This window comes from Xenopus tropicalis, chromosome 4, assembly GCF_000004195.4.
Source record: "Xenopus tropicalis strain Nigerian chromosome 4, UCB_Xtro_10.0, whole genome shotgun sequence".
Classification (NCBI taxonomy): domain Eukaryota; kingdom Metazoa; phylum Chordata; class Amphibia; order Anura; family Pipidae; genus Xenopus; species Xenopus tropicalis.
Window position 1 is genome coordinate 45,072,959 of NC_030680.2, and position 26,016 is coordinate 45,098,974.

The following is a 26,016-nucleotide window of genomic DNA, read 5'->3' on the forward strand; positions in this document are numbered from 1 at the left end:
ACTTTGTTCAAGAACACATGGATCAAGGGCTACCATTTATTTATTGCTATAAATTTTTGAATATATATATATTATGGGGCAGATTTATCAAAGCACGAATTGGAATCACAGGAAAAATTCGGATTAAATACGATAATTTCTGCTGAATTTTCACAAAAATGCTTACAAAAAGATCGTAATAGCGTTCCAAAAATCACGATAATATCGTAATGGCGTCCCAAAAGTCACAATATTTTCGTACCGCAAACTTCGTAAACAGCACTTAAATATCATACTACTTTGCGCGAAAAACACGAAAATTCGAGTTTTCAGGAATTTAAATGCCTATGCATTTCTATGAATGGTGGTTTCTTTAAAAAGAAACAGGAAGTCCTCCAGTGGCCATTTCAAATACATTGGCACCCTTTTTTCCCCTTCACTTTGTTTTGGAAAGCAAAGGGAGATTAGTGAGACTGCTGCTGCTGTTTTTGCTGTGCTATGGCCCATCATAGTGGGGGGGGGAGGAAGAGTGGTGGGAGCAGGTAGGATGGGGGGCTGCTGGGGGGGTGGGATTGGGAGGAAGATTTGGGGAGGCTTGGGGTGGGGGGGGGAACTTGCCTGAGTGGGGCCAAGAGGAGGAGGGGGCTGACACTCTGGCATGTCTTGAGCCCCATGGGGAGGTATTAGTTAGGGAACCCCAGGGGGAGGGAAGTAGTTGGGAGGTTAGAGTTAGGGAAGGGGGGCAGTTAGTGCAGGGAGGGGGGCAGTTAGTGGAGGGAGGGGGGCAGTTAGTGCAGGGCGAGTGGGATTAGTTTAGTTAGGGCTGGCCAGGGCAGGGGGGTGGTTAGGGAGGAGGAGGGGCAGCAACCCTCCGGTATTGGGGTGTGGAGGGCCCCATGCCAATTGAGGAGCTGGTGGAGGAGGAAGAGGAGGAGGCTGGGCCCAGCAACAGACCGGGACCCCGATTCACCAGTGAGGAAAATTCGGCGCTGGTTGAGGAAGTGGTGAAACAATGGGACTATTTGTTTTGTGCCAAGTCCTGTCAGGTCAACGCTACTGGAAGAAGACAACTGTGGCAGCGTGTAGCGGATGGTGTGAGTGCTGTAAGCGCTACGCTGTGATCACCACATGGTGTATAAGCGATTCAGCGACCTGAAAAGGTGCGTGAAGAAAAGGTTCTTGGCCAGGAGAGGGCCACCATTTGACCACCAGTTGAAGCCCTTCGAACGCCACCTTCTGCGAGTTGTTGGTGTAGAGGTCTTTGCAGGGCTGCCAGGCAAATTTGTGGAGACAGACAGGAGACTTAAGTTTTTATTTTGAATTGTAAAGTACTTATTTCATGCTGAAGGCCCCTATTTAAAGTAGTGGTTCACCTTGAACTAATTTTAGTATGTTATAGAATGGCTTCTAAGCAACTTTTCAATGTTGTCATTATTAATTCAGAAATTACAACAAATAAATAATGATGACCAATTGAAAAGTTGTTTAGAATGAGCCATTCTATAACATAATAAAAATTAGCTTCAAGCTGAACCACAGCTGCAGAGTTAGAAGAAGGCAAATAATTCTAAAACTACAACAAATAATTTGCCTTCTTCTTCTTCTAACTCTTCACCTTTTAAATGGGGGTCACTGACCCCTTTAACATTGCTAGAGTCTTTGAGCGCAACAGTAATACAGAGCTATTATATAATTATGTTCGGGGTTGCCAGGTTGGCAGTTTTTCTTTCAAATTAGCCTACTAATTTAAAGCCCTGGTGGGTTTCCAAAGTACCAACCCGCCAAGGTACAGTTTTGGGCTATTTTTTGGAGCCTTGGCAGGATTGTAGTTTGGAAACTAGTCAAAGTTTTTTCCGCTAGTGTGCCTGTCCCTCTGCATGCTGGGTAATATAGTTTGTTTCTAACAAATAGACTGGGCACAGAGGGCAGGGAATTATCAGCAACCCCAAAATATTTGCTTATTTTCCGCTTGGGTTCCACATAAACGTCTTACTAGTACCCCAGTTCCCCCACATGCCCCTCAAATAGATTCCATGAACTGCAGCTGTTAGGACTCATTTTTGTGGCTCGATCACACCCCATTAATGATGGCAAGTGATTTATCTCCAGCTTTTTAATGGTTTTTGTCTTGTTTTTGAATCTCTGCTAAATCCAGAATGTTTGTGTGGCTTTGTACTTTGGTTTCCAAACTTGTTAAGCATTTTTTTTTCTTTTTCCTTTTGTGAACTGAAGCTGAAGCGCAGCGCCAAAGGCCCACAGTGCAGGAGAGGTGAGAGACCTGCCGAGGCAGAGGAGCAGCCCCTGGATGTCAGTGGGGCATATATATCTGACACCGATCAGTCTCCAAGTAAATATTTTTTGGCTAGTTGTTTAACAAAGCTGCCAATTTAGAATTTTCTGCAATGTATTCTTATGTCTATGCACTATTTATATTTTTCAGAACACCAAGCTGGACCTTCCCGCCAGTCCTTGTCACCACCACCGGTGTTACCCCCCAGGCATAAGTAACCTCTCTTGCACTTGCTGGTGCAATTGAAATATTGGTTAGAATTGTCCATTCTGTAACATGCTAAAAGTTAACTTAAAGGTGAGCCACCCCTTTTCTAGACATGCCAGTCTGACTTCTCTAACTCAGCATGGGGGGGCGAGCTGTGGGTGTTGTTGAGATGACATAGTAGATGGTAAGGCACGCCCACTCCTCTCAATCCTGAATGCAGTTTTAAAATAACTTTTGACAACCATGCTTTTTTTGGAGTACATGTAGGATAATGCTTTCCAATTATTGAGGTAATTTCAGTAGCAGTTGGTTTGGATTCTAATATATTTCAACAATATAGGTGACTTTTTAATCATGGATTGACAAAATTGTTCCCCTTTAACATAAAAACTCACAGATGTTCTATTCATTCCTATGGTATTTTTCTAAGCATATTTCTTAAAGGGTGAGTTATTGATAAATAAACTTTTTTAAAATCCGTTTGGAATGAACAGAATGTGGATGTTTTTTTCCCGTATTAAGTTCTAAACTCACATTTTTATCAATCTACTCCATTGTATTGAAAATGCTCTTCTCTGAATAAACCTTTTTAACCCTCTAAGTGCCACAGGACGTAGAATCTACGTCCTGTGTATAAAAGTACCTAAGTGCCAAAGGACGTGGATTCTACATCCTGCTGCACTTCCGGATTTGGGAGCGGAGGAGCGCTCCCCACTTGTTCCCCAGCCCCTAGACAACGAGCAGAGGTGGGGAACGAGTTATAAAATGTCAGACACGCTTTTTATGCCATGCCTGACATTTCCTGCTCCCCCCTTCCTCCCCCTCCCTCTCTCTGCATACTCACAGATCAGAAGAAAGAAGCTGCAGCAACGGCTCCTGGGTCCTTCCTCCCACCCCGTGTGACTGCTAGGTGACTCCCAGGCAAGTGTTAAAAAACACACATACAAACATAATACACTAATACACATTATACTCACACTTACACACAAACACATACATTTTTGGGGGGGTTTCACACATTCTGTAAGGTACCTGGTCGTCCGCCTAAGGTGTCCGATCGCCGGTGCACGTTCTGGCGCCCGCGCACGTATTGACGCCGGCGTGCGTTGTTTAGTGACTCTGCTGCTTTTTTCCAGGCAATGGCAGTACTATACGATGACCCCCAAAGAGAGGCCTCGGCGGAAGCCGCACTCAGATCTTTGTCCCAAGGTAAACGGCCAGTCGAGGAATATGTTACTGATTTCCGTAGCCACGCTGCAGATACCCGGTGGAATCAAGCTGCTCTGAAGCATCAATTCAGAATTGGGTTGTCTGAAAGTCTAAAGGACGAGCTAGCCCGAGTTGGGATTCCTGAAGACTTTGATTCTCTCATCGATGTTGTGGTCCAGATTGACCGACGTTTGAGGGAGAGGAGACTGGAAAAGTCTGGGACATTTCAACCTAGTTGGCTGCTCCCTAAAGCACCTCTATTTCCTAAACCCACTTTGGCTGCATCTACCACTGCCTCGTCATCAGCTGGGGCTGCTGAACCTATGCAAATCGGGCTCATCCGTTCCCCTCTGACTCCCGAAGAGAGGCTACGCAGACGTCGCCTGAACTTGTGCCTTTATTGTGGTGCCTCTGGTCATCTTCTTCGAGCATGTCCGGTGCGACCTACAAGTAAGAGATCTGTACCAGGTCTTCTTAGTGCGGAAGCTGTTGATGGACTGTCTCTCATGTCAGTTATTACTATTTTACAGTGGTCAAGAAAGACGCTTCAGACCCCTGCATTGATTGACTCCGGGGCGTGCGGTTGCTTTATCGATCGAGACTTCGCCCGTTCTCATGACATTCCTTTAAGACCCAGATCCTGCCCACTGACGGTGAAGTTGGCCGACGGATCTAATATTTCTTTTGGTCCAGTTCTGTTTGAGACTATTCCTTTGTTAATAAAGATTCAACAGCATACCGAGACCCTATCGTTTAACGTGGTTCTTCCCCTCTGTATCCTATCATTTTGGGGTTTCCATGGTTGAAAGCTCATAACCCTCTCATCAATTGGGGCTCCAATCAAATAACATTTCCCTCCGATCATTGTCCTTGTTTTGGGGCAGCTCCTGAGAGATTGCTGGTTTTGACTCCTGATCCTCGACTCAAACTCGTTCCAGAACCCTACCATGAATTCTTAGATGTCTTTGATGAGAAAGGGGCGGATGTACTTCCTCCACACCGGATATATGATTGTCCGGTGGATCTTCTCCCCGGAGCGGCGATCCCATTCGGACGGATTTACCCCCTATCCGAACCCGAACTTAAAGTTCTCAAGGACTACATTGAGGAAAATCTTAGGAAGGGATTTATTCGTCCATCCACCTCTCCTGCTGGGGCAGGTATTTTCTTTGTAGAAAAAAAGGACCATTCCTTAGGCCCCTGCATAGACTACCGGGACTTGAACAAGATAACCATTAAGAACCGATATCAGTTACCCCTCATCTCGGAACTGTTTATAAGATTACGTTCAGCACGTGTATTCACGAAACTAGATCTTCGGGGGGCATACAATTTGGTTCGCATTCGACAGCCTTTCGTACCCGATATGGGCACTATGAATACCTAGTGATGCCTTTCGGGCTTTGCAACGCCCCAGCGACGTTTCAACACTTTGCAAACGACATTTTTAGAGACTTTCTGGATCTTTTCGTTATTATTTATTTAGATGATATCTTAATCTTTTCATCTTCCATGGAGGAACATCGACGCCATGTCAAGCAAGTCTTCTCTCGGTTTACGGGCATACAAACTTTTCACCAAACTGGAGAAGTGTGAGTTCGAAAAGTCTTCTATAGAGTTCCTAGGTTTTATCATTTCATCAGACGGAATATCTATGGACTCTCGCAAAGTCTCTGCTGTATTAGATTGGCCCGTTCCTAACAGTTGTAAGGCTGTACAAAGATTCGTGGGCTTTGCCAACTTCTACCGAAAGTTCATCAAGAATTTCTCCAAGATAATCGCCCCTATCACTGCCCTTACCAGCTCAGTAAAGAAATTTTGCTGGACTGAGGCTCAGCTGGCTTTCTTGGATCTCAAGAATCGTTTCACTTCCGCTCCCATTCTAAAACATCCAGATCCTACACGACCGTTTGTTCTAGAAGTGGATGCCTCAGAGTATGCCATCGGAGCCATGCTGTCGCAGAGAAACGATGTACAGAGCCTGCTTCATCCTATTGCATTCTTCTCTAAAAAGTTATCTCCCTCTGAGCAAAATTACGATGTAGGAGACAGAGAATTACTTGCGATTAAATCTGCATTTCAGGAATGGCGACACCTGTTGGAGGGGGCGGCTCACCCTATTTTAGTTTTCTCTGATCACAAGAACTTGGAATATTTACGCTCAGCAAAGAGACTCCGACCCCGTCAGGCCAGATGGGCACTCTTCTTTTCTAGATTTAACTTCCACGTTACCTTTAGACCGGGTTCCAAAAATGGCAAGGCAGACGCGTTGTCTCGCCTGTTTTCTGCACCCGAGAATGATTCTGCCGCCAGCACTGTCCTTCATACCTCCAATTTTCTCCTTCTCCAAGCCGATCTGCTTGACAAGATCCAGAACGCCTCCAAGTCTGTGGACAATTTACCGGCACATATTGATCGTCGGGGTAATTACCTCATGACTCATAACAAGATTTTTGTTCCTGAAGGCCTGCGCCTCGAGGTACTCAGATTTGTCCATGACCATCCTGTTTCCGGCCATCTGGGGGTTCGCAAGACACTAGAACTTGCCAAAAGGAATTTTTTTTGGCCCAGCATGTCAAGGGATTGCATGAAATATGTTACTTCCTGTCAAACATGTGCCAGATTCAAGGATACGCACTCTCGACCAATGGGGTTACTTCAGCCTCTCCCGGTACCTGAGAAACCCTGGGAGAGAATTTCCATGGACTTTATTGTGGATCTGCCCAAGTCTGGGGGTTTTAATACAATCATGGTGGTGGTTGATGGACTTACCAAGATGGCTCACTTTATACCTTTGGCGGGGTTACCATCTGCAGCCACAACGGCAGAGGTGTTTATTAAAGAGATCTTTCGGCTCCACGGCTTACCCAGGGAGATAGTGTCTGATCGAGGGTCGCAGTTTACGTCTCGCTTCTGGAGGTCGTTATGCCAGGGGCTCCAAATTGAGCTCGCCCTGTCTTCTGCTTTCCATCCTCAGACGAATGGACAGACGGAGCGTACAAATCAGACTTTGGAACAAAATATAAGATGTTTTTCCTCCTATTCCCAGGAAGATTGGTCGGCGCTCTTACCTTTAGCGGAATTCTCTTACAATAATGCGGTACATAGCTCCTCCAAACAGACTCCTTTTTTCTCTAATTATGGGTTTCACATTACCTCTCTGCCAGGCCTAACAGAGGTTTCGGTCCCTGCAGCTCAAGACAGACTTTCGTTCTTGAAGCGTAATTTTGAATTGCTCCAGCAGACTTTACGGGAGGCTCAAAGGAATTACAAAGGATATGCCGATAAGAAACGTAGGAAGAGTCCTGAATTCAAGCTGGGGGATCTCGTTATCCACTCGCAACCTTAGGTTATCGTGTCCCTCCAAGAAGTTGGGCCAAAGGTTTATGGGTCCCTTCCCAATCTTGGAGCAAATTAACTCTGTTACCTTTAAATTGAGGTTGCCTGCTAATCTTCGAATCCATCCTGTGTTCCACGTCTCTCTTCTAAAGAAAGTGGTGGAGAATCCTTTTCCAGGTCGTATTGGGACACCTCCGGAGCCAGTGACAGTACAGGGTGTTGAAGAATTCGAAGTCCAAGCTATCCTTGATTCCAGGTATCGGAGAGGTCGCTTGCAGTATTTGGTCCAGTGGAAGGGCTATACGCCTGAGGACAATTCCTGGGAATCTTCAACCAATGTTCATGCTCCTCAATTGATTCGGGCCTTCCATAAGAAATTTCCGGGGAAACCTGTGTCAGGGCGCGTCCGGAGGCCGCGCCTTGGGAGGGGGCAATGTCAGGTACCTGGTCGTCCGCCTAAGGTAGGCACGTGTCCGATCGCCGGTGCACGTTCTGGCGCCCGCGCACGTATTGACGCCGGCGTGCGTCTTAGCGCCAGAGTGCGTCCTGACGCCGGTGTGCGTCTTGACGCCAGTGTGCGTCCTGACGCCGGCGTGCGTCTTGACGTCGACGTGCGTTCCGACGCCGGCGTGCGTCCCGACGCCGGCGTGCGTCCCGACGCCGGCGCATGCGCATTGCGCTCAAAGGGACGCCAAAGGCCTACTAGCATTGCGAAGTGATCGTTTCCTTGTGAAAGACGCCAAGCTTGTTTCTGTTGATTGCCTATTCTGATTCTCTGACCCGGCCTGACTCTCGATCCTGAAACCTGCTGCCTGTACCGACCTCTTGCCTGTCCGACCTCGCTTTTGCCTTCCGATTCTGTTCTGACGTTCCGGTTTGGCACTCCTGCCACTCCTCCACTTGGTTCAAGTCCTGTTCCATCCTCAGTGGCTGTGTTCCTTAGTGGGAGGTGTAGGTATAGTGTCTGATCGAGGGTCGCAGTTTACGTCTCGCTTCTGGAGGTCGTTATGCCAGGGGCTCCAAATTGAGCTCGCCCTGTCTTCTGCTTTCCATCCTCAGACGAATGGACAGACGGAGCGTACAAATCAGACTTTGGAACAAAATATAAGATGTTTTTCCTCCTATTCCCAGGAAGATTGGTCGGCGCTCTTACCTTTAGCGGAATTCTCTTACAATAATGCGGTACATAGCTCCTCCAAACAGACTCCTTTTTTCTCTAATTATGGGTTTCACATTACCTCTCTGCCAGGCCTAACAGAGGTTTCGGTCCCTGCAGCTCAAGACAGACTTTCGTTCTTGAAGCGTAATTTTGAATTGCTCCAGCAGACTTTACGGGAGGCTCAAAGGAATTACAAAGGATATGCCGATAAGAAATGTAGGAAGAGTCCTGAATTCAAGCTGGGGGATCTCGTTATCCACTCGCAACCTTAGGTTATCGTGTCCCTCCAAGAAGTTGGGCCAAAGGTTTATGGGTCCCTTCCCAATCTTGGAGCAAATTAACTCTGTTACCTTTAAATTGAGGTTGCCTGCTAATCTTCGAATCCATCCTGTGTTCCACGTCTCTCTTCTAAAGAAAGTGGTGGAGAATCCTTTTCCAGGTCGTATTGGGACACCTCCGGAGCCAGTGACAGTACAGGGTGTTGAAGAATTCGAAGTCCAAGCTATCCTTGATTCCAGGTATCGGAGAGGTCGCTTGCAGTATTTGGTCCAGTGGAAGGGCTATACGCCTGAGGACAATTCCTGGGAATCTTCAACCAATGTTCATGCTCCTCAATTGATTCGGGCCTTCCATAAGAAATTTCCGGGGAAACCTGTGTCAGGGCGCGTCCGGAGGCCGCGCCTTGGGAGGGGGCAATGTCAGGTACCTGGTCGTCCGCCTAAGGTAGGCACGTGTCCGATCGCCGGTGCACGTTCTGGCGCCCGCGCACGTATTGACGCCGGCGTGCGTCTTAGCGCCAGAGTGCGTCCTGACGCCGGTGTGCGTCTTGACGCCAGTGTGCGTCCTGACGTAGAGGTCCTTCCTCTACGAGTTCTTCCAGTGACGCATCCGGCTAGTCCTGACACATTCACAGCACTTACAGCACTCACACTTGCACACACACATGCACACAAAACACCCACCAGACCCACCAGAAGTGGTGGGTCTGGGAATATGTTTTTGAGCCTCTCATCCTTGTGAAGTGTACACTGTAGATCCTTCGCTATATTTCTGAGGGTCTTTAGTTGGGGATTGTATGTGACCACTAGAGGAATTTGATTTGTTTCTGTTTTTTGTTTGTATTGCATAAGTTGACTTCTGGGAATCCTAGTGGCTGAATGGATGTTTTGATCCACAATCCTTGGGATGTAGCCCCTGTTAATGAAGTCTGCTTTTAGTGTTCTTAGGTGGTCCCTTTCAGTAGTGTCAGAACATATCCGATTATATCGTAGAGCTTGGCTAGTGTTTAGTGTGATCAGGGTGAAAGCTATCGTACATTAGATAAGATAGTTTATCCGTTGGCTTTCGATATATGGTGGTTTGTTACCTATTTTCCCTGATATGAATGGTTGTATCTAGAAAGTGAATGTGAGTTGGGGAGTAGTTCAGTTTTAAATTGATAGTTGGGTGAAAGTCATGAAATTGTTTGTGAAACTGAATGAGTTCTTGTTCAGTACCAGTCCAGATTATGAATATGTCATCTATGTAGCGGAGGTACGTCAGAGGCTTGGTGTTACAGGCGGAGAGAAAGTCCTCTTCTAGTTTAGCCATGAAAAGATTAGCATATTGGGGTGCAAAGCGTGTACCCATACTGGTTCCCATCTCCTGTAGATATATTTCTTGCCCGAATAGGAAGTAGTTGTGTGTCAAGGTGAACTCAATCAGTTGTGTAACTGCATGAGATGGTAGGCCCTCCTTTTCCAGAAATTCTTTGCAGGCAGCTATACCATCTGTATGCAGAATGTTTGTATAAAGTGATTCCACATCCATTGTTGCCAACATGGTGCCCTCTGGGAGTGGCCCTATACCTGCAAGTTTGTTGAGCAGATCAGTTGTGTCTTGTAAGTAGCCTGTTGTACCCCTTACAACAGGTTTCCAGATCTGCTCTACCCAGCCTGATATGCCCTCCGTCAGAGTGCCAATCACAGATACTATAGGCCGTCCAGGGTTACCTTCTTTGTGTATTTTGGGAAGCATATAGAAAGTTCCCATTTTGGGAGTCTCTGGTATTAAATCAAACAGATCTGATTGTGTGGCTGGGAGCGTCTTGATTAAGGTTCTGAGTTCTTTCCTATAGGCCTCTGTGGGGTCAGTATCTAGTTTAGTATAGTGGTTTGGGTTCGATAGCTGTTTGTGAGCCTCCGTAATGTAGTCCGAAGTATTCATAATGACAACTGCACCCCCTTTGTCAGCTGGTTTGATGATGATGTCTTTGTTGTTTTTGAGGCATTTAACAGCATACCTTTCCTGGATACTCAGATTGTGGTTCTGTTTCTTTGCCTTGGCCAGGATAGTTGATTTAACCCTGTCTCTAAATTAATCTATATATTGATCTAGTTTGGGATTAAAGGACAATGAAAGGTTAATATAAATTAAAAGTATGTCTAAAGGCATTATTTTTAAGTACTTACTGCATATCTAAATTCCCAGATCCCTGCTTGCTTCTCTGAGATATGGTGCTGGCAGCCTACAGCAGTGTGAAGACTCCAGTGACATCACTGAAATCTGTCCTTCCTGTAGGCTGCCAGCGGCAGCCTTCCTATTCTCTGAGCATGTGTGTAACTTGATCCTGTCTCCTGTTCTGAGCTACACATGCCCACCAGCCAATCAGAAGCAGATCTGGCAGAGGGTAGGGGGGGAGGGAATGAAACACATGTGCTACTGCACATGAAGCAAGGAGGGAAAGGAAGGGAGAATACCTTTTTAGAGATGGCTGCCTGTTCTAGAAAATGTGAAGTAAGTGTGACTGACTAAATATTTGATTAGGTGAGCCAAAAGTGTGTCGTTTTTACTAAACAATAGGAGGACTATTGGGCAGTATGCTTTTTAAATTTTGACTTGCATTCTCCTTTAAGGCCTGCAGGAGGTGTCCACTTGAATTTCTTTTTTGTAGTTTGTTCCTGTTGCATGGAGGTGTCAGAACCAGTGTGTGGCCTTTTATGAAAGTATTCCTTAAGGCGTAGCTTTCTAAAGAATTCCTCCATGTCCTTGCAGAGTTCGATTTTATCCATTGTTCTTGTAGGACAGTATGCTAGACTCTTTGTTATTACTGTAATTTCTTCTTTAGTAGGAGTGTAGTCAGACAAATTCATAAAACAGCGTTTTTGTGCATTGGTTGGATCTGTATAGCGTTCCCTTTGGAGTCTAAGCCGTTGTAGTTTTTTCTTTTTGTTAGCTACCAATAGTGTTTGTAGCTTTTTGTAGTACAGCTGCAGTGCATGTTTGGTGTATTCAGTATCTGTACCTATTAGATATCTGAGGGTGGTGATTTCTTGGTTTATAGTCCTTTTTTTATTGTAAAAAACTTTGATAAGGTGGTTTCGTAGTCTCTCCGAAGTCCTGGTGCAAAGTTGCTGAGCAAAGTGGGTGTTGTAGGTACTTCGAACAGGGTTCCTTAGGGCTAGACCTTTGGGAATAAGATTTTCCTTTTTGCAGGTTTTGAGGAAGAAGATGTCACTATCCAGATGAGCCAGTTTCTTCAGTAGGGTCTTGAGCTTCATTTGTGTCCACTTTTGTTATTTTTTATTTCAAAAGAGTTACCCTGTAAACCTAGTGTACACACACACTTATCTAATTTTGTAATTTTTTTTTTATCGTATCGTTTTTATTCTTGCCTGAAAAAAATGATTTATTGCCATGTGGATAGTGTATTCGCTAACAGCACTGCGCAATACCTTTTGTGTATTATTTTGGTGTTTTTATTACATTTTCTGTGATTTTGTCTTTAAAACTAATTTGCCCAAACCAAAATACTCAAACTGTGATTCTGACTGCAGATATCACTAGGGAAAAAAAACATTGATTTTAGTGACTTTTTTTGTTAATTGTAGCTATTCTACTGCATTTCATATTGTTCTTTGTTACTTGTCTTTGCACATTGACATTTTGTCTGCTGTATTTCAATTTGGCTTCCTCTGTACCCCACATAGTTTGGTAAATCTATGCATATTGGGCATCAAACTGTTCAATAGACCCCTGGTGTTCATATTTAGAATGTTTTATGTTGATACGTTACAAAATGTGGTAGTACATAATGAAGTAAAATGCAAGCTTTGTGACAATTTTCAGAAATATCATAAAAACCGTTCTGTTTAGCATAGCTTTGTAGTTTGGTAGTTTGCAGTAGAAAGATGTATTTACCCATTTTTGTTTTGTCAGAATGTGTACTTTCGGAAAATATATGGTTTTCTAGGGTCTCCGTACTGTTAGGGGGTCTTATGGCACATAATACACATGCCGGTAGCTTATATTGCAGCGTATTCACTTTGTATGCACAACTTACTTTTGGGGTATCTACATGCCAGATACATCAGTGATCCTGTGCACAATGGGCATCAAACTGTTCAGTGGACCCTTAGCTTTCATATTTAGGATGTGTTTTCTTGGTACCTAATGTTATGTGGGAGATAAGATGCTTGAAATTGGAAGATTTGATGCGATTTTCAGGTATTTCATCAAAACCAGCAATTTTGGGAAAGCATAGCGACTCTGTAGTTTGGAGTAAAAAAGACATGGATACACATTTTGAATTCGCCTGAATGTGCACTTTCCGAAAATATATGGGTTTGGGGGGTCAATGTATTTTTTTGTGTTTTTACCCCACAGAAAATGCAGTAATCATGTTGAATTTTCAGTAGATAGAAAGATCTCCGGGGCAATTTGTATGTACTAACTTCCTTTTGGGGTCTCTAAATTCCAGCTACTTTAGTAATCCTATGTACAATGGGCATCAAACTGGTGGCGGAGGTGACATACAGAACTTTGTGATAAGCACACCCGACAGGCGGCAGATGTGGGGAGCGAGTAGTGGGGGGGCCGAGGTGACATGCAGAACTCTGTGACATGCAGAACGGTGCACGGGTTTGTGGCAAAAGGGGGAGCATGGTAAACGCAAGTGTCAGGCAAACATATGAAGGGAGGGGTTTGTGAGCAGCTGTGGCGATTGGAGGGGGGGGCTGGCTTGTGCTTTTCAGCAATAGCCCATACAGACATGCTGGACAAGATGGCGGCGCCGTTCACTGAAACAAGTATGTAGGTTCTAGCATGTGTATCTCTGTAAATCTTTCATTAGGCAAGCCAGAAATATAGCGTTTTTACACAGCAATAGTAGTACTATTTAATAATGTGCTTAATAGATTTTGACGTTCCTTGTCTTTTAAAGGGTTAAATTCAAATACATTATTTAATTAATTTATTTGTTTATACTCTTATCTTAGATGCTGCTGGGGGGAGTGGCCAGGACCGAGGACAAGGACTGGAAGATCTATCTGTGGAGGGTCCAGTGGAGGTTAGATGGGGGCCAGGAGCTTGCTAGCCAGTCTCCAGCCTGTTCTTGGTCTTCAACGCAGCCACTTTCTTTCTCAAAGGCAGCTGTTGGTCTACATGGCTAGCCAACATGTCACCCTGAGTCAAGAATTGGCTGCATTGAGGGCTGCCGGGTCTGCTAAAGGGTCACTGTCTGGACCCTCTTTTGTGCCTCAACCACCACCCCCAAGACCTGAGCCCAGGGTCTTGGGGGTGGTGAGCAAGGGAGCGCTGCTGTGAATTGTATATGCCTGCACTGGTAGCACTGATATTGTGCTGTGCTCAAACACACTTTCTAATCTGCAATTTGCTTTTTCTATTAATGGCACTTTTTAAAAGGCAGGTTGTGTGTGAAAAAGCACATTTGTGTTGTACTGACATACCAAAGAAACATGTCTCTTTCTCCCTCATTGTATGAATGACTAAAAAGGGGCATCTCTTTAATCTCCTTATTCTCTGCTGTGCAGTCTAATGTGCAGAGGAAAAAACTATATGCTTTTCAGATTATCTGTATGTCATTACTATGCACTTTATTGAAGTATAGTTTATATGCTGCCTCCTCCTCCTGGTATATTGTTCCCAATGGGCAGCTTTACAAACTCCTCCTTTCCCCTTGCTTTCCAAAATGCAAGTCACTAATGTCTAAAAGGGCAATATAATGGTGTACTACAATGCAGTAATGCTGTGTGGCTGTCAAAAGCCTAAGCCAAGCTATTGCCTGGCTGTAGGGGCGCAATAAGTGTCACGCAATAGGTGCTTGGCAGCAAACACGTTACCCTTTTCTTAGGCTTGGTCCTTTAGGAGTCAAGCATGACTGTTATAACCTAAAAAGCATTCTGAAACCGGATTTCTAATGCTCCCTAGGCCTACAGTAACTAATTATATTCCTTGTGGAAATGTTCAAATGTTTGTTTTGTTTGAAAAAACATCTATACACATTGCTGGATGTTTAACCCTTTATTGCAACAATATAAATTAGGAAAGGAAATCACATTTTATATTTCACTGATAGGCCCTGAACCAATATACAAATAACAGCAAAAAATTCAGTGACAATAAAACCACATTTTAATGGCTCAAAGATTTTTTCAAAACATAATACAAAACAAATTCAAATATATACTATACCAAACAGTGACAGGGTGCATCCTAGTGCCTCTCCTAACGCGTTTCGCACAAAGTGCTTCATCAGAGGAGTGCTTCAAAGCTTCCTGTCTATTGTATCTTATATCCTACAGGTCATAAAGTAACCAGATAAAACACCCTAAATATGAACGCCAGGGCTCCACTGAACAGTTTGATGCCCAATATTTATAGGTTTACCTAAGTAAGTGGCATGTGGAGCCCCAATGTGAACATACCCCCATATGATCTATTATTTCAGCTTCTGCAAAATCAACACATTTACATCATTTTGTATGGGATAACGCTACAAAAAAAGGATGCTCACCCCAGAAAGCGATATATTTTTGGAAAGTACACATTCCCCCAAATCATAGTAACATAGTAACATAGTAACATAGTAAGTTGGGTTGAAAAAAGACATACGTCCATCAAGTTCAACCATAATGCCTATATATAACCTGCCTAACTACTAGTTGATCCAGAGGAAGGCAAAAAACCCCATCTGAAACCTCTCTAATTTGCCACAGAGGGGAAAAAATTCCTTCCTGACTCCAAGATGGCAATCGGACCAGTCCCTGGATCAACTAGTACTAAGAGCTATCTCCCATACCCCTGTATTCCCTCACATGCTAAGAATCCATCCAGCCCCTTCTTAAAGTTATATAATGTATCAGCCAGCACGACTGATTCGGGGAGGGAATTCCAGAACCTCACAGCTCTCACTGTAAAAAATCCTTTCCGAATGTTTAAATGGAACCTCCCTTCTTCTAAACGGAGTGGGTGCCCTCGTGTCCGTTGGAAGGACCTACTGGTAAATAAAACATTAGAAAGGTTATTATATGATCCCTTTATATATTTATACATAGTTATCATGTCACCTCTTAAGCGCCTCTTCTCCGGTGTAAACAGACCCAACTTGGCCAGTCTTTCTTCATAACTGAAACTTTCCATACCCTTTACCAGCTTAGTTGCCCTTCTCTGGACCCTCTCTAACTCAGTAATGTCCCGTTTGAGCACTGGAGACCAAAACTGAACAGCATATTCTAGATGGGGCCTTACCAGCGCTCTGTAAAGGGGAAGAATAACCCCCTCCTCCCGTGAATCTATACCCCTTTTAATACAGCTCAAAACCTTGTTTGCCCTTGCAGCTGCTGCCTGGCATTGCTTGCTACAGCCAAGTTTATTATCTACAAGGACTCCAAGGTCCTTCTCCATTATGGATTTGCCTAGTGCAGTCCCATTAAGGGTATACGGGGCTTGCATGTTTTTACATCCCAGGTGCATGACCTTACATTTATCCACATTAAATCTCATCTGCCACTTAGCTGCCCAGATTGCCAGTTGGTCAAGATCCTGCTGCAGGGATGTCACATCCTGGATAGAATTGACTGGTCTGCAGAGTTTTGTGTCATCTGCAAACACTGATACATTACTCATAATACCCTCCCCTAAGTCATTTATGAACAAATTAAACAAAAGTGGACCCAGTACAGAACCCTGAGGGACCCCACTGAGGACCTTATTCCAAGTAGAGAATGTACCATTAACAACCACCCTCTGTACCCGATCCTGTAGCCAGTTTTCTATCCATGTGCAAACGGCTTCACTAAGACCAATAGACCTTAGCTTAGAAATCTAAAATGGGTACCTGTGTATTTCTACTCCAAAGTACCAAGCCGCAAAGCATTTCTAAAATTAGCAATTTTGATGACAATTCCAAAAATCCCCTCAAAGCTTCCACTTTGCAGCATCTTATCTACGTATCATTAGGTACCAAGATAAAACACCCTGAATTTGAACACCAGGGGGCCACTGAACAGTTTGATACCCAATATGTAAAGATTTACCAAACTATGCGGAGTACAGGGGCACACAAATAAAAATAGTGCATATGAATTTTCACATATGACGCTCCGGCTCGTGTAGTTTTTGCACCCGGTATGTGTATTATGTGCCATAAGACCCCCTAACAGTATGGAGACCCTAGAAAACCATACATTTTCCGAAAGTACACATTCTGACAAAAATGGGTAAAAACATCTTTCTACTGCAAACTACTAAACTACAAAGCTATGCTAAACAGAACTGTTTTTATAACATTTCTGAAAATCATCACAAAGCTTGCATTTTGCCCCATTATGTACCCCACATTTCATAATGTACCAATATAAAACACTCTAAATATAAACGCCAGGGGTCTACTGAACAGTTTGATGCCCTATATGCATAGATTTTCCAAACTATGTGGCGTATAGGGGCACCCAAATAAAAACAGTGCATATGAATTTTCACAAATGACTCTCCGGCTTCTGCAGTTTTTGCACCCGGTATGTGTATTATGTGCCATAAAACCCCCTAACAGTATGGAGACCCTAGAAAACCATATATTTTACAAAAATACACATTCTGACAAAACAAAAATGGGTAAATACTACTAAATAATACTTTCTACTGCAAACCACCAAACTACAAAGCTATGCTAAACAGAACTGTTTTTCTAACATTTCATTTTGTGAAAATCATCACAAAGCTTGCATTTTGCCCCATTATGTACCCCACATTTCATAACGTACCAACATAAAACACTAAAAATATAAATGCCAGGGGTCTACTGAACAGTTTGATGCCCTATATGCATAGATGTACCAAACTATGTGGGGTACAGAGGAAGCCAAATTGAAATACAGCAGACAAAATGTCTATGTGCAAAGACAAGTAACAAAGAACAATGTGAAATGCAGCAAAATTGCTAAAATCCCCCAGAGTTTTACAGACAAAGTCAAGCGAACAACAACTATGCATAACTGAAAATGCAATAAAATGGCTAAAAATGCAATAAAATGACTAAAAATGCACCACAATCACAGAAAATTTAATAAAAACACAAAAACAATACACAAAAGGTATTGCACAGTGTGGTTAGCAAATACGCTATCCGCAATGGCAATAAACAGGCAAGAAAAAAAACGATGCGATAAAAAAAAAAATTACAAAATTGTGTAAGTGTGTGTGTAACACATGGCAAAATGTGTTTTGTGTGCATGTGTGTGTGTGTGCAAGTAAGTGTGAGTGCTGTAAGTACTGTGAATGAAACCCCCAACCCACCCCCAAAATGTAAGATTGTGTGTATAAGTGTAAGAATAAGTGTGTATTAGTGTAATAAGTGTGTGATTGTGTGTTTGTGTGTGTATCTGGCACTAACCTGGACACAAACAGCTGGAAATCGCAGGAGGGACACAGAAGATCACAGGCACAGCAGCAGTCGGGTCCCTGTGTGAGCAGTACAGGAAGAGAGGGGGGAGCTCAGGAAGGGGGGGAGAGCAGCAAAAGCCTGACACGTAGAATCTCCGTGTCAGGCTTTTTCCATGGGGCCCCTGGACGATCGTGCCCCAGAGGCCACTATTTACCCCCCTCTGCTCGTTCCCTAGGGGGTTCTTTACCCTGCGCTCGCTCTCTGCACTCTGATTAAGCAGGGAGAGCAGAGAACGAGTGCAAGATAAAGAAAACGTAGCTCCTACGTGCTTGCCGTTTAACATCTTTTTATGTCAGCACGTAGGAGCTACATGCTTTGGCAGGGAAAGGGTTTAAATATTGATTTGATATTTATTGATGATTTTTTTCATTAAAAAGACAAATTCAAAATGGTTTTTGTTTTCTTTATTTTGCTTGAACATCATCATTTTCTAGATCAATTTAGTTGTGAAAGGCAAGAATGTGTAAAGGTGAAGTTATTGCTCCAGTCAGTAAGGGGCCATTGATTGGAGGCAATGGGATTTCCCACAGTTGGGCAAGAGTAGCATTCTGAGCAGTCTGAGCAGCAAACAGCAGACTCAGCAGTATGCAGTCTTCTTCCACTGTAAGCTAAGTGAGGGAAATTTCCTAAAAAAAACAAAAAAATAACAAAAAAAAAATCTTTTTGTTTAGCCTTGAACAGACATTTATTTTTGTTTAAACAATCACTTACCCAATAGTAGTGGGTCCCCTTACAACAGTGCTCTCAGTCCAAGCATAAGTGGTTGTCAACTTTATAGGGATTAGGGCAGCATCTGGAGCGGTCCCATTGATCCTTGCAGGGAGTCTAGTTGGTGTTGTCATTCAGAATGCATTTTGGTATTTAGCCTGAAAACAAAAATATTTTTCACTAACATCAGTTATATTTTTGTTTCTTAAAGCAGAGTAAGTGGTAGTCACCTAAATGTGGCAGTTAGCAGCAAAGGCCGGAATGTCAGAGCCAAACAGCATCTGTCACTTCTCCACAGCAGGTCCGTCTCCCAGAAGGTTGGTAACAGGAGTCACACGTCCAAGCAACAGAAATGAGGTTTTAGCTTCTCAGTAGCAACATTCCAAAGCACCAAAGGATTCCAGTGGGGGTAGACACACATAACACAGAAGGATCCCACAAACCTGAAAGAAGAATTAGTTATGGTAATAATTAGTCAACCCCAAAATTAATTTTTTGGCCTAATAAAAATACTTGATTCTAACCAACTTTCCAATATCAATTTATTAAAAATGGTTAGTTCTTTAAAAGTTATATGTAAATGTAATTGCTATAGACAGCAGCATTTGCTGAACGCCTGTAGCTAAACATATTTTTGTTGGTATTATTCATTTTCTTCTGGTTAACACAGTTTCAAGAGCAAGTTTAACACATTTAATGAGGCAAATTATCAAGTGAATGATATGCTCAGCTTACAATGAAAGTGTGAGGCGATGAGCTGATCCCTTCTTCTCCCCTGTGGTTGGTTATCCCTGCGCCTGCCAACATACTTTCAATCTCAGGTTCCAGAACATCACTGATGTCTGCGCGTAGGCCATGCTCCATTGCCACATTGTGCAACATGGCGCAGACAACAATGATCTCTGAAACCTTAATGGGGAAATAAAGAAGAGCTCCCCCAGTGATTGAGAGGCATTGGAAGCACGACTTGAACACCCCAACCAGGTACTTGATCACGTTACTGTCTTAAGTAATTAAGTCTTCTGATGGACCCTGTTGTACCTACGTTGGACTGGTGTGCGGGGAAACTGAACAGGGGCAAGGCAGAACCCCATATCCTGCATCTCCTAGAACAAAGGAAAAAAACTGAGTGGAAGGACATCCCCCCTTGATAAAAAAAAAGTCATATACACATGCTTGTGAGAGATTCCAAGGTAACAAGGCTGCCTCCCATTCACCAAAATCCCACCTATTACACATGCTCAGGCGTGAGGAGTTAATTGGTCCATTAGAAAGAGACAAGTTCAAACAAATGCTTTACAAAACTACCATACCCAAGAGTCAAACAAGGGTAAGTAAAGTGGCACATAATTTGGATGTAAATGTTGTTAGTATTAAGAACTGACATGATTATATAGTGAAATTTAAACTTAAATAATATTAGGCCAGTTGTATGCAAATATGAGTAACGGGTGTGAATCACCATGACTAATTAACTGTCACTAGCAGTCACATACATTGCCTTCAAGACAGTCCCTAATGGGAGTTGTGGAAGTTCATGTAAAAAAAATGGTTAAAAAGTACTGACCCCCCCAGCCAGCCCTGCAGCATTTCTCCTTGAGTGAAGCGCTCGTAGAGTGCTGACTGACACAGGATATGGGCATTATTTATTATTATTATTATTAACATTTATTTATAAAGCGCCAACATATTCCGCAGCGCTGTATGGACACTTCCAGGAAAACTAGATCTCACACTCATGATCCGCAGGTGGGAATTGCACACCACCTGGACTCGATGGAATGGGAACACTTCCTGTTATGGTAGCGCTCCTGGTGAAGCCGAGTTGGTGTGAGTGGAATATGAGTGCAATCAATGGCTCCCAGGCAATTTGGAAAACAGCCAATGAGGGAAAAATCCTGGTTTACTCTTATCCACTCAACCTCGGTTGAGGGAAAGGAAACGAGCCTTTGTGAGTGCAGCAGAAGCACCCTGAGCACTTGCTTCAGTATCCTGCTGAAGGTAGGCTGGCTCATACCGACGAGGCGTGAGGAGACCTGATGGAAACTGCCAGTGCCCAGGAAATGCAAAACTGGAAGCAGTTTGCATATCACGGGCAGGGCCATATTTCTTTTAAAAAGACCAACAAATCCAGTGAAATATAGTGACTGGAAATTCTGTATATGTAATACAGTCAGAGAACGAAATTAGTTAAATCTTTTTTAAGGTTAAAACATGCATTCTTGAGAAGTGTTTTGGTATGATTGCACCAGCGTTACCCTTAATTAATGGAAGCCTCATGAATGCAGTGTAGGGGAGAAATGTATGGTGGTTCAGAGAGCTAAGGCACAATACCAAATCTCCATTATTTTCTGGCTGGGAGTCAGCACAATGATTTTGGTTTTGTGCACTGTAACTTGGATACTGAGTGGTAGAAAGATTGAAGGTGCATTGCATGTATGCATACATGGAACAGGACTTCCAAGGTGCTTACATCTGTGGTAGATGTGACCAAATTCCCAATCTAGAAGCTTGAGTTAAAGATTTAGAGCAGTAAATTGCAGCACTGAGATTGTCTGACAATCTTGAGCTGCAGCTAGTAGTTCTGGGGTGGAAAATAGATGCAGAAAAATTAGGTAGTCAGTGGAGGAATGTAATAATAATCGACAAAAAAAATATTTGCAATTTGTAAATGTTGTTCCTTTGACCAAACAATTATTAAATATTTTGTTTTATGTTTTTGTAAATCTGGAATCTGTTTAGCAACCTCATCTGCTAGTGGAGAAAAATTGCCAATGTTATAGGTTGCGTTTGTGAGCAGTTTGTGTAATAAAAATTCTTACTAAAAAGTTATTTTGGTCAAAATTAGTAAGCAGATCTAAAAAGTGCACTATGCTCAATTAAAATTCATAATAAAATAACAATCTAATGAAGAATATTACATTGCAAAATGCAAATTTTTGTTTTAGTTTTGCAGGGTTTTTTCCTGTTTGTTTACTTTTATTATATTCCCCACCTAGCGTGGAAGTTGATCATGGGTTTTGTTACTACCTTACAACCTCAGTTGGATGCATAATAAACCATTAATGCATTCCTTGAATGTGCATAAATAAGCATCTCTATGGCAACCACTACTATTCATATAACCACTGGTGATTATACTAAGGAATGAAACTTTTGCATATTACTAAGTTATTACAGTCTCAACAGAATGCATTATTAAATACAAATACTGTTAATGGTTCCATATATAAAAACATCGATCAACAGCTAAAACATTTTTAGTACACATTCATCTAAAATGTATATGTATCAATTGATATGCATACTCAACTAGATTCTAAAACACTCCTCTAAAAAAAGACCTATGGGGAACTGATCTTCTGCTAAAGAATAAAATGACTCAATGTCCTAATCAACATTTAGTTCATAAAATGAAAAGAAGTGCACTCATAGTGTAGAACTGTATGATTAACTCTTTACTAAAATTAGATAAAAGCCACTCACAAACAGAGAGGCTGCTGAGATGCACACACAGCCCAAATGAAGATTATGACAATGATTCTGTGAGTACAGACAATTCTGCTCTAACTTAACTTAAGATATTATGGACCAAACAAGACTTTGAAACTTTATGTTAAAAACAGTGTGCGATGAGGTTGCTGATCTTATACTCACATCTCTACACTTGCACTTAGCTGAATCGGAAATGTGGCAAGAGGCAGTGGAAATGGCAACAGAGGCCCTTATTCAGGATAACTTCACAATAAAATACTCTGGGCCCGATTCACTAAAGTCCGAAATAAGGAGTGCTATTTATAGCATGCGTTAAAAATCTTATCACTTCTTATTTTTCACTCGATTCACTAAAAGGACACTTGTCATAATTAAGAAGCGATGTTCTTGGCGTTATTTATCTTACGATGACATATTTTCAAGCAATATATTACGCAGCGCACAAGATATTACGCAGCGCGCGATATTTTACACAGAGCGCAATATATTATGCACGTAACCATTACTTTCTGAAAACCACCATTTCCCTGAAAACTGGAGGATGCATCACTCTAGGGCCAACATATACTTGAAAAAATACGACTGCAAACTCCATGTTGTGTTGCCAATAGCTCACGAACCGCAATTTTCTTTAAGTACCGCCTGCCCCAAGTAGGGTTAATATTCACACAGATTAACACGATATTTTGCACGTTTAACGCTTCATATGTGTTTGTGAATCATGCGTTAGTACTATTTCTATTCGCTAATTAAAGCAATGCGTTTTTTTTGTGCATGCGATATGCGGATTAACACATGCGAAATGACTTTGATGAATTTGTACTTAATTATCGCATGCTTTTTAATGAAAAAAACTATGCGATAAGTGTTATTGACCTTTAGTGAATCGGCCCCTATAACGCTTATCGCATAGTTTTTTTCATTAAAATATGTAATTGTAAGATAAATAACTCCAAGAACATCGCTTCTTAATTATGACAAGTGTCCTTTTAGTGAATCGAGAGAAAAATAAGAAGTGATAAGATTTTTAACGCATGCTATAAATAGCACTCCTTATTCCGGACTTTAGTGAATCGGGCCCATTATGTACTATTGCCCTGCACTGGTAAAAGTTGTGTGTTTGCTTCATAAACACTACTACAGTTTATATAAATACCCTGCTGTGTAGCCATGGGGCAGCCATTTAAATTGAAAAAAGGAGAAAAGGCACAGGTTACTAAGCAGATAACAGATAAGAAGCATAGATTCCCATTGTATTCTACACAGTTTATCTGTTATCTTCTTATGTAACCTGTGCCTTTTCTCCTTTTTTTCAATTTAAATGGCTGCCCCCGGGGCTACACAACAGCTATTTCTATTAACTACAGTAGTCTTTCTGAAGCAAACACACAACTTTTACCAGCGTGGGGCAACAGTACATTATATTTTAATTATTTTAAAACATTTTTATTTTTCAGTGTTACTGTTCCTTTAAGTATTAGAGGCCTTCTGGAACAAGACACAATGATGAGGCTTTTTAACCAAGTTTTGGAAAAACCTAATGCAGCATTAAATAGAAAGAATGCATAGAGCTCTGAAGCCCAAGGGCCTACCCTCAGAAGAAACCCCGGAAAATAATCTTCTGCCACCAGATACCCAGTGAAAGATAATATTTTGTAAAAAGCAAGGAAGCTGCACGTCATAACTTTCCAAGAAACACATATTTTAATACTCCTGGAGCTAACTTGGGCCGCTCTCAACAATGAAGACTTCTGGAGCCACTGCTGATAATGTTTAAAGACAATAACTAATCATTTAAATGGGGATACCCATTTAGTTTGCAAGTCACTAAGGACGATAAAAAATATGTGTTCACTGGACCAGACGACTTACCTGCATTTCTCAAACTTGATTTTAATTATCTGGATCTCAGTAACTGGCTAAAATTCTTTCAAATTCCAAGGATCCTAGACTTGCCCAGCCGTGATTTGTGGACCAGAGTGGCAACACATACAAGTAAAAGGAAGAAAAACAAAACTAACCAGGTTAAGACAAACCTGCTGAGGAATGAGTTATACAACATGCCAACATTTGTTAATTAACATACTGGCTATATCTAGTAGGCTCATACTGTATACCTTCTCTTCAAGATTCTTATTTACTTTTTTAAAAACTCTTGCAAGAGGGGTTCTCATTAAACATAGAGCTTGTTTAAAAAACAGGAAAGCCAGCAAGTTACATAATTATTACAGCAGATACACAAATTAGAACCCAAATGTCAGAACATCTTAAACACCTAAATGAACTTAAATTGCACCTTCAAACCCTTAAATTCCAACATTAAACACACCGTAACCAAGATTAGACTTTAAAATAAAATACTTTGAACATGGAAATAAAGTTGGAGAAGTGCTAGCAAACATTCATCCTCATACTTACATAGAATAAAAGATAAGCATGCCAAAATGCAAATCCTACCACAAAAAAAGCAGAGGCGTTAACTATAACACTAAAGTATATAATATTCACCCATCCAACATGCCACAGGCCAAAGACAAATTTAGAGATTGTATACAAAAATACGAGCAGGTCAACACACTTCCTACAATGCCACCCTCATACCTAGAGACATGTAAAGCCCCAATCACAAAAACAACAATTTTGGAAGCTGTTAACTATTATTAAATAAGGCTCCAGGGCCAGATGGCTTTACAGCCAAATTTGACAAAGTTTGTAATCTATTAGTTATACCCCACTCTGGAAGCTTATTTTAATACTTTAGGATCAGATAATCCTTCTAACCACAAATTCTTTGCGGCATATATCTCCATTATACTAAAAAAAGAGGTTAAGTTGAAACCAAATGTAGCATATACAGGCCAATTTCTCTTTGCTGAAATCAACACAATGACAATCTGCTTCCCTTCCTCTCTTCCATAATCAGCACCTTCATCTCACAAAGCAATGTTTCTGTCTATGTACCGCAGAGCATAGTTTCTTGTTTTCCTCTGACTCTCCAGTAAATGCTCCTAGAATGGGATCTACTTTGTAAGTATGGCGCTTCTATCTGCTGCACTCCCACTGACATATCTTGATGGGTGCTTATGTTGATTTTGTCAATTCTTGTCTCTCTATGGAACCCCTCTGCTAGTCTTTCTGGTTCACTCCTTAATATGTTACCTGTTGACTTGCATTCAATCCCTATAAGTATGTGGTCTACAGGACTTAATGATGTGGGCCATATGAAAATTCCTCCTATTAAGAACCAGATAGACTACACCAAACCCATTCCCAGAGTTCCACAGTACCCATTCCACCCTGCAATAGTCCAGCTAGCACTCCTATATTGCCTCTCAAGAAGCCCAGCAAGGATACCTATAGATATCTTCAAGATTCAATGTTGTTAAAGTAGTTATTCCGAGTTGCCCCAAATCTAGCCACTATTCTCAGCCAAATTCCTCCAAAAGCCACTCATTTATCAGTGCTAGATTTGTCTTCAGCCTTCATTAATATTCCAGAGTCACAATGACTGTTTGCCTTTACCTTTAATGACCTCCATTACACTTGTTGGCAACATCCACAGGGGTACCTTGGGAGTCCCTCAATTTTCAAGACTGCCCTCAAGAAGACCTACATACCTTAATCCTCAAAAGTGGGTCTATCTTGATTCAATATGAAGATGATATCCTAGTGGCATCTCCATCTGAGTCTCTGTGTAAAACTGACTCTTATTATTTGCTCTGTCATTCTCACCAGAAGTTGCAGTATTGTGAAGCCAAAGTAAATTATTTAGGTGATTGTACCTCACAAATGTGTTGCAGCTATTAACATAAAGAAAAATCTTCAGCACACCACTTACATACATGTTCTCAGAGGGTGCTTAACTTCCACGGCCGCTCCCAAGCCTTTTCTCCATGTAGCTTTGCAAAG